The sequence below is a fragment of the Castanea sativa genome, chromosome 1 (genome assembly GCF_040712315.1).
Source record: "Castanea sativa cultivar Marrone di Chiusa Pesio chromosome 1, ASM4071231v1".
NCBI lineage: Eukaryota > Viridiplantae > Streptophyta > Magnoliopsida > Fagales > Fagaceae > Castanea > Castanea sativa.
The window spans coordinates 49,067,840-49,084,250 of NC_134013.1; positions in this window are offsets into that span (position 1 = coordinate 49,067,840).

Below are 16,411 nucleotides of genomic sequence, written 5' to 3' on the forward strand. Positions count from 1 at the left end.
AGTGGTGGCGGTAGCGATTGTGGTGGCAATGGAAGAGTTGGTGGTGGCGGCAGTAGTGGCAACGGTAGCAGTTGCGGGTGGTTATGATTGTTGTTTATTGTAGTGGATATATTATTTTATTGTAATTGATATATTATTTTATTGTGATATTTATATTATTTTATTGTGTTGAAAGCTAAAATAGATCCACTGTGGCAACATGTTTTGTAAAGTGAATAGGTAAAATAAATAAAGTAACTTTTTGTAGAGCTAAAAAACTAAAATTTTAGCTCCACTGCTATGGATGCTCTAATGCTTGGTTTTTGTTGCTTGGGCTTTTAATATATATATATATGTGTGTGTGTGTTTCTAGGTTTGGTAGCATCCAAAAAGAATATGTCAAAGGAAAATTATTTTTGATCAATTAAAAATTCCATTAAAAATATAACTTATTTTTTAGAGATTATTTTCCACTAAAATCATACCACGTAACCACACTAAATAAAGAAAGTTAAGAGATAATATGGAAATTATTGAAAACAACTCTATCTCATTTTAAGGACGCTACCAAACATAAGAAATGAGATAGTTTCTTTTAAAAAATGACTTCTTTTTTTTTAAATAAAAAAAATGTTGACATTGAAACAAACAGATCAGTTGTTCTAAAAAGAGGAGTCACAAACAACTAGGAACACAAGACATAGGCCAACATCAATGTAAAATTTATAACTTGTAAGAGGGATTGTGTATATTTTTAAAATGTTTGGTTAATGTATGCCTTTAAGAAACATTTTATGGAAATTTGAGTAAGCTGTAAAAACTTCAATAAAACTTTTCCTAAACCCATGTTAAAAATGTTCAAAATATTCACCCTCGTTATATTCAAAAGGACATTAGAGCATTTACATCAATTCATCTAAAATAGTATAAATCCTCGCAATTTTCCCAACAAATCCCAAACACCCATATCAACTCGTGCAAAATTGTGCGAAATAGGATTCTAACTGTAGTAAGAGCATCCGCATCAGTGGATGCAAACTTTTCGTCTATTTTACACGAAAAAAACTATTTTTTTTATTTTACACATCCATTTTTACAAAACACACATCAATTTATCTATTTTACACATTTATTCAATAAAATATTTATTCTTTTACAATTTTTTATTATTCTCTCCCTCACCGCCCCTCTCTCTCACAAACCCATCACTACCAACGATCCCTCCACACCCAGCCACCATCATCACCACCCAACCACCATTATCAAGAAAAAACCAACCCACTCAATCCGAAACTCAGACAATCCCAAACCCATTCAATCCCAAACCCATTCATCACGCACCAAACCCAAAACCTAGTCAAGCTAAATCATCACCCACCCAACCCGAAATCCATTGACGATTTGATGATTTGATCGGCATGGTTTGATGATCGGCATGATTTGATGATCGGCAGCAATATATGATCGGCGTGGTTTGATGATCAGCGTGGTTTGATGATTGGCGACAATAGATGATCGGCATGGTTTGATGATCGGCATGGTTTGATGATCGGCGATCGGAGAGGCCTTCGTTTGATGATTTGACTGGCGTGGTTGGTGATCGGCATGGTTTGATGATCGGCGTGGTTTGATGATCGGTGGCAATAGATGATCGGCGTGTTTTGATGATCGGCGATCGGCGTGGCTTGATGATTTATCGGCGGCAAGTAAAAGATGATTGGCGACGATGGAGGATGATTTAATCAAATGAACAAAGGGAGAGTGAGGTGATGAGACGGCCCGAACCTAGAGACAATGAGAGAGAAGAAATTATTAAAATAGTTAATACATGAGCTACAGTGACCGTGCATATATGCACAGTTATTGTAGCATTTGTATATTTATACACAACTTTACACCCACTAATGTGGGTGTTTTTTTTGGCCAAAATGTATAAAATGAAGGAGTTTTTGTATTTTAGAAGAGTATTCACCAACTGATGTGGATGCTCTAACCGTGCATATTTGCACGGTTACTATTCACATGCAAATATATTTTTTAATATTTTCTTTAAGAGAGAGAGAGAGAGATGATTTCAGAGAGTAATAGAAATTCACAGAGATATAATATTTTAATACATGGTTATTATTCATATGCAATTTTTTTTTTAATATTTTGAGAAAATTACAGTAAACCCATCTGTGATTTGACCCGTTTTTACTTTGCCCACCTGTATTTAGCTTCGTTTGGTCTCTGTTACCCACCTTTGACTTTTCCATTAAAAAATAACTTTTACTACCAAAACATAACATAACACGAATCAAAAGGTTAGGGTTTGAATTTTTTGAAAGAGCTTGGGTTACTGTTTGGAAGATCTCCTTGCCATAGTAGAAAATGGCATAATGGCCCAAATTGATATCTCCAGTGTAACCAAGTTTTTTAAGTTATGAGACTGCTCTACAAAACAAAATAAAAATAAGTATCGTTCAATACAAAATGCTATTTTTATCCTTTTTTTGGTGCTTTCTTTTCTTTCTTTTTTATTTTTAACAAAATTCTTGTATTCCTTAAGAACAAATTTGATCCTAGTGGTTTTCTCCCTAATCAAAATCACCAAATCTCTACCACCATAAGAAAACCCAATCCAAGTGAGGATGATTGATTTGGATTTCATTTTCTGGGTTTATGTTCAAGATATGTGTGAAGTGAGAGAGTGGTGGGTTGTAGGTTGCGGTGGTTGTGGGTTCCGATGGTGGTTGCGGTGGCTGTGGGTGGGCAAGACAGAGGGATGACAGAGAGAGGAGAGAAGATGATTGATTTGGGTTTGAATTTTTGGGTTTATGTTCAAAATATGTGTGAAGTGAACAAACCCATATCCAAAAACATTATCTTCATTACAAAATTGAAGAAACCCAAACTTAAAAGTCTAAAAGCCAACATGAGAGACAAGAGAGAGATGACACACGGTTTTGATGAATTGATACCATGGGCCTTGGGTATGGCTGTGAGGACCTTGACTTTGTGGAATTAGAGATCAAAGATAAGTTCCTCTGTGGCCTTGGAGCTATGAACAATGGAGTTTCGTATTGGTCTCCTCAACGCCACACACATAGAAGAAAGGAGAGAATAAAATCAGAGATTTGAGTTTGAGAGAGAGAGTAGGATGGGAGCTTAAGAGACAATGAGAATTTGAGAAAGAGGATGAAACATATGAAAAAAAAATTGATACCCAGCTCTATCTATCTAGTTTTTTTTACAAATTTCCTATTTGATCTTGTTTCTATCTATATTTTTATTATTTTTAAGTTTTTGGAGGAGAAAGATATAAAATATAAGCAAAAAGACTTATTTATCCATAATTTTAACAAGGTGAGTAACGAAGACCAAACGAAGCTAAACACAAGTGGGCAAAGTGTTAAGTTTTAAACCACAGGTAGGCAAAGTGAAAACGGGTTAAACCACAAGTAGGGTTACTGTAATTTTCCATAATATTTTCTTTACAAGAGAGAGATGATTTGGGAAAGTAATAAAAAAAATTTTAAATTTTTTTAATAAAATGTAATGTAATAAATATTTTAATATGAGTTTTTTTTTTTTTTTTAAAGTTGAGAAGCATACACACATATATAAGAGAAGGAAAATGAGATAAGAGAATATACTCACATGCTAACATTAAAACTATATGTGGCAGTTATAATATGAGCTTTTTTGAATAGTAGTTATATAAAATAGAAAAAAAAAAAAAGAGTAAGTTTATAAACTAAAATGGAAAAGAATTTTGGTGCGAGTTTGATCCGACTGCTGTTAGCTTTACATAATTACAAAATGAGGTATGTCGTGTAGCGATTCATAAAATAATCGTAGAATAGAATCTAAAAGATACTGTGAGATGACTTGATGGAACGAATCATAGGATAATTACCCCAACTACACAGCAGCTGCAACTTCAAACGAAGAAAAAGTAATGAATAGCTATTGCATTGCACACCCATACAGTCCCAGCAACGGGACATTACTATTTACTCATAATCACTTTTGAGTAGAGAGTAGAGAGTAGAGAGTAGAGAGCAGAGAGAGACAGAGCTAAAACCTGAGTCTATTCCTATTGGCACGCATCACATAGATTAGAGAGATCGGCACATTGGTAGAGGGACATATAGACAGACAAAGACAAAGCCCACAGGCCACAGCACAAAGCTTGTCCCCACCACATATCCGATTAAAGGGGGGCAAAGCCTAGTACTGTCTGTCCCTAAACTACCTTACATTCAACATGGAGCGTGAATGGCAATCTCATTCTGTGGCAATGATACTTTCTTTTCTTTTTTTTAATAAAAAAAAAAAATCTGAGTAACAGTGATTAGTGATACATCTTGAACATCCTTTCTATTTCTATTTCTTCTTTCCTTTCTTTTTTTCTTCAGATTTATTTGATCAATTTGGTTATTTTTTTACAAAAAATTATTTAGGTTATTTTTAGGTACATGTTTTTGAAGTTTCATTACCAGTTTGAATCAAGAATTTATCTTGAGGTAGGGAATTAATTTTTTTTTTCTTTTATGTTACTATATATTATAATATTTAGTGAGTAATATAAAAAAAAATTATGAACATAGTTGAAGATGCAAAAATAAAATATTTTAGAGTAAATTACAACAATTTCCCTTTAGGTTTTACAAAATGATACTCTCCCTAAACATTTTATAAAATAACATTATCTTTCCTGATTTGTGTATAAATGCAACAATTAGGCTTTCACTAATGGAACATTTCATTTTTAAAGAAAGATTTTTATTAATTTATACATACCTTTGGGGGAAGGGTGTCATTCATTCATAAATCTAGAAGGAGATGAGTGTCATTTCATCCATATTCCATAGTTTGGATGATAGTTTTTTAAGGAAATTTTATATATATATAAATTCATAAACAAAACTTAAGGAAGGAATGCCATTTCGATTAATCTCAAATGAGGGCGGTGTAAATCTACCCAATATAAATTAATAAATGTATAATAAAAAGTGTCTATCCAACTTAACAGATATGTTCTAAGATTAATAATACTTATCTATGATCAATTGTCATGGGGGCACATTTCTTCAATCACACCAGAGTGGTAGGCTCAATAGACTTAAAAGACGTGTCGTAATCCTAGAAGTCTCAAGTTTTATTTACCCTATTATCGGTCCATGAAATTTTCAGGGTGTCTCATGGGAAGAGAGGAATAATTTGCTCAAAGATTAGAACACCACTTCTTTATATTAAAAAAAGGGTAATGTCTATTACACACTTGTGTATATCCCATATGTATAAATGCTTGAAATCGTAACTTCAAGTCACGATTTTAGTGTATGTATGTATATATGTAACAAATTTCCCTAAAATAAAAATTTGTCATGGAGGCTTTTGTACAAAAGGATCTATAAATATAAAAACTAAATGGGAGTGTAGAAACTAAAAAGTGAAAACAAAGTTGCCTAAAATGATTTTTGGATGTGAATCAACAAAGCACATTGTTGGTCTTTAAACTCTGAAGCATGGTCGTCAAAATCTCGATCTAGATTATATGATCCTACAATTTTACGATTCTACCCGCCTAGAATGATCTAGATCTTTCAAGGATCTTTGCGATCGTTCAGGATTGGTAGGATTGCATGATTCTGACGATCCCAAATGACCTTGATTTCTTATAATCTTCTTTAACTTAACAAAAGATTCAGTTGAACCCAAGTGAAAAATAAAATTCCAATAAACCAAGTTTTTCCACTCTAATATAGAGAAAGTGTCAGTTGCATCCAAATAAAAAATATTCTAATAGAGTGTTACGTTTTGAGGTTTTTGGCCTCTTTAAACGGTGCTTACAAATGGACGTAGTGATAAATGGTAATTATATCAATGAATGTATAATTTATGTGATTATTTAACATATCAATGTGTATTTTTTGTTTTTTTCTCAAATCATGTAGGAATTTACAATCCACGATCCAATCCTATGATCCACGATTTCATCTACCTCCCATGATCCTACATAGGATCTCGATTTTGAGAACCTTGCTCTGAAGTATGCATGTTAAACACCTTTGTTCGTTGATATTTCAAAACAGCAATCTTAGACCTAAAATTTCAAGAACAAGCTCTATTAATTGTTTTACTTAGTTTTGTTATTTTTCTTGTCTACGTGGCAAAGAAACTACGTGGTGGTCTATATTAGTATATTTAACGATTTTACATTTATTTGTTTATTTAAAAAGCTACACATTACCCAAATCCAAACCTGCATGTAAGTCCCAATTTCACATTCTCCCAATTTGAGACATGTAATTACAATTTGAAATATCAAATCCTCCTCCCAATCAAGTGGAAATCGAACCCTAAATAAACTCAGAGAAGCCTAAGTCAAGCATTATATGATAAGATTTGCTTTCCAGAACAGAGTAATGCTGGTTGCTTTTGAAGAAAAAGAAAGATAAAACACAATATTTACTCTGGTACGATCACTCAATAGCCCAAAATTTTGTTGAAGCTGTGAGACCAGCTCCTTGAGTTTCACCAAACGGACTTTTTTTCAAATTAAAAAATTAAAAATCAGGCATACAAAAATATTAAGGCGAAACTATAATATTAGTCCCTCAAGTTTACCATGTGTGCGCAATTGGTCCCTCAAGATTGAAGCATACACAATTGGTTTCTCAAGTTTTCAAAATGAGCAATATGAGTCATTTTACTAACTGTCTTTAACAGTGTTACTTATATGGCCAACGGAACAATGACTTGACATTTTATTTTAATGATGTGACATTTTTAATTAAAAAATTACAAATTAAAATTACATAGATGGACTTACTGGTTAGAAATTTTATTTTTAATTGGCGAGCAAAAGGGAAACAAAGTGTGTTAACTAAGTTTGGCCTGAAAAAAAAAATTGAAATGACTGAGGATTCATCAAATATTGCAAAGGCATTGTCCTTCAAAACTCTAAGCATTTTCCCTTTCTTAGATCCTTATATGAGGGGATATCAGCTTTCGGACAATTTTCCATTTCATCACTCATAAGTCTTGATTTCACAATCCCATCTCAAGACTTCTCAAATTAAACCAAGCAATCTACATAAAAAATTAACCAATTTGACAAGAAGAGAAATCGGATAACCAACCCAAGGTAGGCTGGTCAGCACTTTAGACAGAGCCCATCTAGTCTCATGCTTGAAATCTTATACTCCCTTGCACCACTTAGAATGTGTTTGGATTCAAGGCTGCGTTTTGCGTTTTGCGTTTCAAGCTTTTTTTTTTTTTCAAGCCGCAGATGTTGACCAGTCCTCCGTGAACAGTGCATTCGTGCACTGTTCATGGACCCACAAATTTCACTTTTCAGCCATTTTTTCATTAAAAATGGGTCCCGCGGTACTATTTACACATTTTAAAATTATTTTGCTACAGTGTTTTCAGTTTTCAGTTTTCAGTTTTCAGCAATAAGTTCTATCCAAACGGACCCTAATATACTTGATAAAGTAGGATCTTAGACCAAAGATGTTTACGGTAGAGAACCTTCTGCTGATATATATTCAGTTGACAAATCTTATCTCCAGCGGGGGGCAGCAATGTCACCGGTGGCTAGGGCTTGATCTTCCCTTTCTCCCCTTCTCTCTCTCTCTCTCTCTCTCTCTTGGCTGGGTGTTCACAATCGGTAGAAAAGAAAAGAGTTTTTTTAATTTTTTTTTTGCCAAAGAGTTTTTTAAATTTGTTACCAGTTGTAAAAAAGTTTCACACGTGTAATTTTGATTTGTAATTTTTTAATTAAAAATATGCCACATCATTAAAATAAAATGTCAAATCATTGTTCCATTAGCCACATAAGTAACACCATTAAAGGTAGTTAGTAAAATGACTTATATTACTCATTTTGAAAATTTGAGAGACCAATTGTGCACGCTTCAAACTTGAGGGATCAATTGCGCACATAAGGTAAACTTGAGGGACCAATATTGTAGTTTCGCCAAATATTAAATACCATTACTTAAATTTGTTTATATAAATTTGTAATTTTTTCTTGCGTTGCTATTTGACAGGGAGGAATATAACTTGGGCCATTAGCGTTGGGGTTGAAGCAAAAAGCTACATGCAAGCGATATTCCCGTAAAAAAGTCTCAGTGTTTAGATACTCATACTCTACCAAACAACTTGGCCTCCTATTCTTTCTATTTCCATAAAGTTGAGAGTTGGATCTGAAGAGGGTGTTTGGACTGGTCTGTTTTCAGTTACATAACTCAAAAACCTTAACTCAAAACTCAAACTCCGTGGGACCCACTAGCTGAAATGTTGTTTGGTTTAGTTTCCAGTTTGTGTTTCCATAACTCACATCTCAAAATTTTGAGTTTTGAGAATGAGAAATGAGAACTCCTTAGAGGCTGTTTTCACTTTTTGAGAAATGAGTTTTGTGGCATTTTGAGTAAATAATTGCAAATATGTGGGATCCTCTTCAATGTATCGTCACATCACCCTCAGAGCTGTTGGAAGTTTTTGCCGTGCCAAATGCTCCAGCTTCAGTTATGGCCTTCGTTTTCCTATATTTTCTTTACTCCTCTGACTTCTCCATTTACTTCATTTACACCTTCTCCATTTGCTCCAACTCCTTCTCCATTCACTGCTTCTCCATTAACACCTCTCACCCACCTCTACCAACATACCATTATTTCAAACTCTTGCCTTTTCTTTTACTGCTCAGACCTCTCACTTGTTCCATTTTTTCATAAGCTACTCTTAAACCAGCACAAAGCGAGAGGAAGAAGAAGGAGTCCCAGCTAGAAACAAGCACATCCCGACACATCTGATACCGGCGCCGACGCCGGTTTGAGAATCCAACCTCTGCCTAGGTGATCACGTTTTCTCTCTCTCCCTCTGTAAACCCACCTTGCTCTGTTTTGTATTCCTCTAAATTTCAATGTTTGTATTTCAAAGTTTTTGTTTAGGCGCTCTGTTTTGCTTTTGTTTGTGTTTTAATGTTTTTTTTCAATTTCTCTAAACATTGATGGGTTTTGTAAAATAATGAAATTTGTGTCTGATGTGCTCCTTGGTGTTTGTGTTGGCTTTGAAGTGAAGTAGCAGAGCTTCATCTAGATGAGATATGGGTTTTTCTTTGTGGGTTTGTGTAGGTACAATGTTCGATGTTTGGCTTTGTGTTTTGGGTTCTGATTTTGGGGCTTTCAGTGGTTAAGGTTTGGTGTCTCTGTTTTGTGTATGGGTTTTTGTATTTGGAGATTTGGGGTTTTGGATGGAATTGTTACAGATTGTGGGTTATGTGTACTTCTCTCTCTCTCTCTCTCTCTCTCTCTCTCTCTCTCCTCTCAACAAATCTCCCTTTGGATTTCAATGAACAACAAAGAGCTCTGGAGACTCTCTCAAAATTGCTAGTCGTTAGCTTTTGTGAACCTAGCGGCTTATGGCACAATTGCTAGCCGTTTGAACAGGAAAGGACAAACTCGTGGGGTTTGGGCAGAACAATGGGTACGATTGGCCTAGAAGAAACGGAGAAAGGGGTTTGATGGAGATGGGTTTCAACCAAATTTTGGGGATTTAGGGGTTCTTTCGGGATAGAGGAAGAAGAGCCAACCTCATTCACCATAGCCCATAAAACAGAGAAAGAAAAGGAACTCACCAGCAAAAATTGAGTTGGCTGTTTGCAGGCGATAGGTCTTTGGGATATGGAGGCAGAAGTGTAGAGAAGGAAAAGGAAAAGAAAAAACCACAAAACCTTGTTCTAACATTTGGTGTGTGTGTGTGGAGATAGGAAGACAAAATGGTGTTTTGGGTGAAAGGAGAGAGAAGAGGACACGCGTGAGAGGAAACTACCCTTCAGACTTGTGCAGGTTGTGAGCTCTTCCAAAAAGTGAAAAAGTTGAGTACTGAGATGTGGGGCACGGTTTTGAGATATTGGAGCCAAACAAAAATTTTCAGTTTTGGGTTTTTAGTGAGATAGAGTTTTGAGAAATGAGTGATCAGTTTGAGTTATGTGTTTTGAGTTATGATTTTTGAGTTTTGAGATACTCCCAATCCAAACACCCTCTAAATCTCTTCGTCATACATGGTAAATAGCACATGGCAATTGGCATTGCTAGAGGAATTAGGAATTGGTTCCTTAAATGTCATGCATCTAAAGGGGTAATGTTAGAGATATAAATTTTTTACAAACTGTTGATGTGGTAAGTGGTTATTGGCAAATAAAAAAGTGATGTTAATGATAGGTTTAGATGAAAACTAATAAAAAAAATAGTTATGTTAACCATTTGTAAAAATATTGTAAAATAATTTATGACTGTAATATTACTCTATCTAAAAAGGGTAAATGGAACTTGATTTATGATCTTCATGAATTACTCCATTAAGCAAGTATGTATATAAGAAAATTAATCAAACTTGATAAAAGGACCAATGGAGAGCTCGTTTTTTTAACTTCAAAAATTAAAATCATTCATTTGAAGCATTAGGTTTTTTAAAAAGTGCTCAAAGTGTAAATTTAAAATATAAACACTACATTTTTAGACTCTTTGATTAAAAAGAACATTATATTTTGACCAAATTTTGATTGTGATGGTACACATTAATCATCTATTTTGAGAAAGTTTATATAAGAAATTGAAACAACTGTCAAAACAATGAATTACCTTTTTGTTTTTCCATAAAAAAGTTTCTAAAATAGATTACTAATATTTGTTTTAAGTTACACGTTAGTAAATAAATCCGTTAAAATTTAAAGATTGGAGGACAAAATTATCATATAATTTGGGACACCTAGGTATTTGTGATGGAAAAACACATATAAAATTGGATTTTTATATGTACTTTTCTCAAAAACAAATTTGTTAATGTATGCTTGGACCGAGGGACACAACTGTTATTGGACTAGGGGGCATTGGCCCCCCCTAATTTTTTTAAAAGAATATTACTATATTAATTTGTACTAATTTTAGCAATTTTTTTTTCAATAAAATTATATTTTGCCCCCTCTTAATAATGCCATTAATACTTTTGAGAGTAATATTATAGTCACAAATGTTTTTACAACGTTTATAAAAACTATTGAGGTAGCAAATTTTTATTGGTTCGTACACTTGCATTATTTTTTATTTATCAATAACTACTCACCATATTAGAAATTTGTAAAAAAATTTGTAGTTTTAGTATTTTCTACCTTTTAAAGGACATAAAAAATTAATAGATTAAGTCTAAAACAAAATATATAAGCCCAAAAAAACTAGCCCAACAACAAAAATTACCAATAAAAAAACTAAAAAAATTAAGCCTAATCAATCTATTTTACCCTGAACAAACAATTGGGCTATTTTAAAAAATTTTAAACAAAAATCTGTAGTAGTAAAACAGTAAACTTAAAAACTAGAGCCGCCACACGCAGCTAGGAACAGAGTCACCCCTAACTCGAAGCTCCGTCCCTGCCTGGACCTATAAAAATGAAGGGAAGTACGAACTTTAACCTTATTGAATGCAAACTTAAACTCCTTAATAAACGTAAAAGGTAAAGGAATATAAAAACTTCGAAATTTTAACCCCAACCCCACGTGATGAAATCACTTTGATAAGTCTAAGACGTTCATATCCCCACCACAAAGTGAAGAAAAAAGTGAAAAAGTCCAACATCCTTTCAAGTTTCAACATCAAAGTGAAAACTAGAAGAAGCCTCCTCACCCCACCTCAAAATGTAGAAGGGTCCCCTATAGGATTCAGCAACAAAAAAGAGAAAAGAAACATGGGTCCCCTCTAGGAAAACGCAGACCACATTTCCACCCCCTAATAATTGTATGCAGGGGTGTTTTAGTTTTACCACGCTGCGCTTTTTTCAATCTTTAAACGTAAACAAAAAGCCATACCCCAATTCCACTAGGGCATCTTTCTTCTCTACATACAGACACACACACTGTCCATGTACTGTCCAGTCTTGTCCTCCTCTGACTCTCCTCTGCCCCTCACACCGACTTACCTCCCTAGTCCCCCCCCACCCTCTCTGATCTCTTCCACTCTGTTCCCTCTGCCCCCACCTCTCTGTCATACCTCCCAGCACTCTACCACACACACGCACACACACAGTATCATTCACTCCCTGCCCGCTGCCTACTTTTACTCGCCCCACACACCCAAACAAATTAAACAAAACCTTCAAAATAGTTATAGAAATATACATCCAATTTCACAGTTTATTGTGGTTGTAAATGATGGATACCTATATAAACCCGCTAATTTTTGTTAATCATTTACAATTAGACAAGTTATCAAGTTGTAAAATTGAAGGAAGAAAGGGGGTCATGGCCTCCAAAGTCCATGAGTTTTAGATGGCCCTTTCAAAATTTATATATGCGTGTATGAAGATAAAATAAAGTAAAATAAGATAAAAAAGACCTCATTCTCTCATGACTCAACCAAAAAGTCAACTAAATCCACATTTTTCTTTTACTCTATGCTTTGGGGTTTAACGTTCATTTGCATTTGCTTTTGATCAAAGATAGGTCGATTTTTATTTTACACTTCGATATATATGTGGGGGTAAAAATGTTCGAACAAACGTTTGTGCTTTGGGTCTGATTGGTTAATACAAGTCTGTTTGGTCAGGGTCCATAGGCCCACAGGTCAGTCCGCACTATAGTGGTCCGAGGAGTTGTCCGAAAAGGAGTATATCCTCGGACAGACCCAGCAATGGCCTTGGGACTTGCTAGACGGATTGGAGGCAGAATTCTGGAAGAACTGGTGGGTAAAAGTGTGATTTAAGCACCCTTTAAAAGCAAAAATGTGTGAGAAATATTTAAGGAAAAAACTGCTACTATCACATTAAAGGCCATGCATCTACCTCCCTAGCCCCATTAATGGGAAATGACATCTGAACAGTAGAATTCAGCCTTCCTGCTATTATTTGAAGACTTCAAGAAGGTGGTGGATAAGACAAGTATCTAAGGAGAAGGTTTGTATGACACGTGGATGAAAAAAGAGAAGAAGAAGAAGTATATAAGAAGACGAGAGAGAAAAGAAGGGGGACCTGCTTTTGAGCTAAAAAAAAAAGAAAAGAAAAAAAGAATTAAGAATTTTAATCTTTGGCATAGAAAGAGAAGTACTATACAACTCGTCCTCGGCTTACGTCCGAGTAGTCATATTTACTTATCATTTGCATAGATTGTGGCACTTTAGCCTGTTAACCAACTTCCAACATCCCAATCCTAGGTTTCAAACACATACTCTACAAATTTCATTGTATAAGGCTTATTGGGCCTGAGCCCATCACTTGTTTTTGGGTCCAAGTACAATTGTGCTCTTACAATATATATAGTTTGATTGACTCTTTTAAGTTATACAACTATTAGTTTAAAAAGTACTTCATTTGCATGTGGAAATATTTATAGTTTTTTTTACATTAATTTTTTTTTTTGGGCAGGGGGGGCTAATGTGAGTGTTTAAACTTACTTGAGAGCCTAACTATTCTTTCAAGTATGCGTAATCTTCTTATGTTTCACACACATCAGAAAATTACAAAGAAGAAACCTTTAAATCTAAGGATTTTGATAGGAGTTTTGAACTCAAAATCACTTAAATCTTATGAATCTTTAAGAATCACTAGACTAACTTCCAAATGATTTTTCAAACTACCATATATATATAAGATAGTATATAGTATTTTTTTTTTGTTGAGAAAAGATAATATATAGTAGGTAAATAATTTAATCGTCGCCTATTAATTTAGTTTTTTCAAAGATAAATTTCGATTCCGCACAACGCATTCCACACCTTCCCCAAACTCATGCATCCACAACAAGCACATCCCCACCAATTCCAACCCAATCTCAAGCTTGATTGCCAAGTGTGAAGTTCCCCTCCTCCCAACAAAATTTCTCCACTCTAGCACGTGTCTCTCAGGCGGACCACTGGACCACCATTCGTCCGGCACCCAGCTCAATTCCATAATAATTACTACAAGACTTGAATCTTTTTTCTTTTTTAATTTGTTTTTATTTGAGAAACTACGGAATATTGGACTTTTGCCTTTATTTTACAAAAATAACACAAATATGTCCACGTTTTGAAACTATTTAGGTCTGTATCTTTTTTTTTTAAATTCGATTTTAATAAAATCGAGTTCCGTATAAAACTTGGTATTCTTAAAATTGAGTTATATGTAAATTTTTAATTGAAACTCGATTTTGTTAAATTTGAGTTTCACTTAAAATATTTTTTAAAATTAAGTGGCAAAATATGCATAAAATTCGACATTGCTAATGTCGAGTTCTACTTGTAACTTGAATTTTTTAAAATCGAGTACTAAAACAAGGACACAGACTTAAATAATTTCAAAACAGAGACATTATGCTAGATTTTTTACAAAATAAGGGCAAAAACCCAATATTCCTGAGAAACTACCACAAGATTTAACCTAATAGTTGTACGAGAAACCCTTTATCTTTATTAACGTAATAGTAGTACGAGATTCTATTTTAGTGATGAGCTATTGTAAATTTTATGGAAATGCCATCAATTGTAAAAATAATAAATTAAAATTTTATTTTATTAAATTGTTGAATTTGAATTAATTATTTTCATTATTATATATTCTTGTAAGTTTTAGTAAAATTAGAAATAGTTTCAGAAAATTTATTTTCTTTAATAAATCTAAAGTTTTTTTTTCCACACCGGTGCGTTATTGACCTAACAAGGTCTACTATGATTAATTAAGTATTGTTAGGGACTTATTAGAGTATTCACTTTATATCCTTAAAATTTTCTTTCTATTTTAGAATTAGAATCTACTTTTTTTTTTAGTTAATCACTTTTCATAACACTAAAATGATTCCTTGTTTTAAGCCATATTTTATATAAATATTATTTTTCATAACACTAAAATGATTCCTTATTTTAAGCCATATTTTATTTAAATATAATTTTTTATTCATTTTTTAAAATTATTTCTATTACTTTTCAAAAGACCTATTTTTCTTTCTTCCAGTTACCAAGACCAAAAAGACAAAATAAATAAAACTGCAGTTTGGGGAATGTTTAGCATTTTATGAAAATGGGGAACTAGTGGGGAATTTAATGTCAGAGTGTTTTTGAGTTTTTCTTTCTAAATTGAGGTCTTAACCTAAGATAGGAAAAATTATTTTATACGCCCGTCCTATAAAGCATGCCTCTTACAAGCATGTTAATTATACGCCTGTCCTATAAAACATGCCTCTTACAAGTTACAAGTATGTGGGTACAAGTATGGAATCTACATGCTCAGGGGTGGCTTGATGCATTTGGGGGCTTAAGGTGAAAATTAATTATCTTGTTTCATATGTAAAATTACTATATATTAACATGAATCATGTAGATTTTTTTTTTATAAAGTTTATAAACATAAAAGAATTTGACAAAACTTTCTACATTTGTTGATGTGGCAGATTGATAGTAGTGAGTAAAAGAGTAATGTTTGTGGTGAATCTAGTTGAAAACTAGTAAAAGTTTTCTAACTTGATTATTGTGAAAAATGTTGTGAATTTTTTTTGTGGATTGCTTTCTTTCTTTTCTTTTTTCTTTTAGAAGTGCTACATTTATAATATTTTTTATAACAAATCTTAGGTGTTAAGTTGCTTCTTGTTTTCTATTTGAACCTGCCACTAAAATTATTTTTTTGTTGTCAATAAACAACCTTTAACAATTTGCTATTTAGAATTTTTTTTGTAAAAATGTTGTAAAAAATGTTATGAACGTAACATTTCTTTATCTTTTTTATTTGTTTTTCATTTGATAAGAAAATATTATTTTATTTATTGGTTAATATTTCGGCTTAATTAATACTATTGGTTAACATTTAGGTGCATTTTTTTACTTGGGGCCTTAAGCGACCACATCAATGGCTTATACCATTGAGCCAGCACTACACATGCTTGTGAGAGGTACTTCTCATATCAAGATTGATTTATAGTAAATTTGCATCTAAAAATTGTTGGCTTATGCTAATCATACCATTTTTTTTCATAACTTGTTATTAGCTTTTTATTTTATTTTATTTTATTTATTGTGGTGGTTAATCACTTTTATATTAGTATATCATTAGGCTGTTATTAGCTTCTGTGACCAAGTGCTGATTGACACTTGGGTCGTGCACCATTTTGGCTCTCAATTTTAAGTTTTTCTTAATTTTTAATTTGTTTGAAGATAACTATGAATTTAAAAGTATTTTTTCAGCCACTTATAGGTGATAGTGTTCTTCAATAAATTTTTAACTTCTGTTTTGAACTTTATCTCTTTTTTACAAGAAGTTAAATTCAAAAATAAAAAATCATAATTATCTCATAGAATTTATCTCATAACTTCAATTATATTATTGTATTATTGTCTTAAAATGTTCCAAAATATATATGGATGCCCCCCCCCCCCCTCAAAATTTTCACATAATTTTCATGTAGCACTTTTAAATTGGATA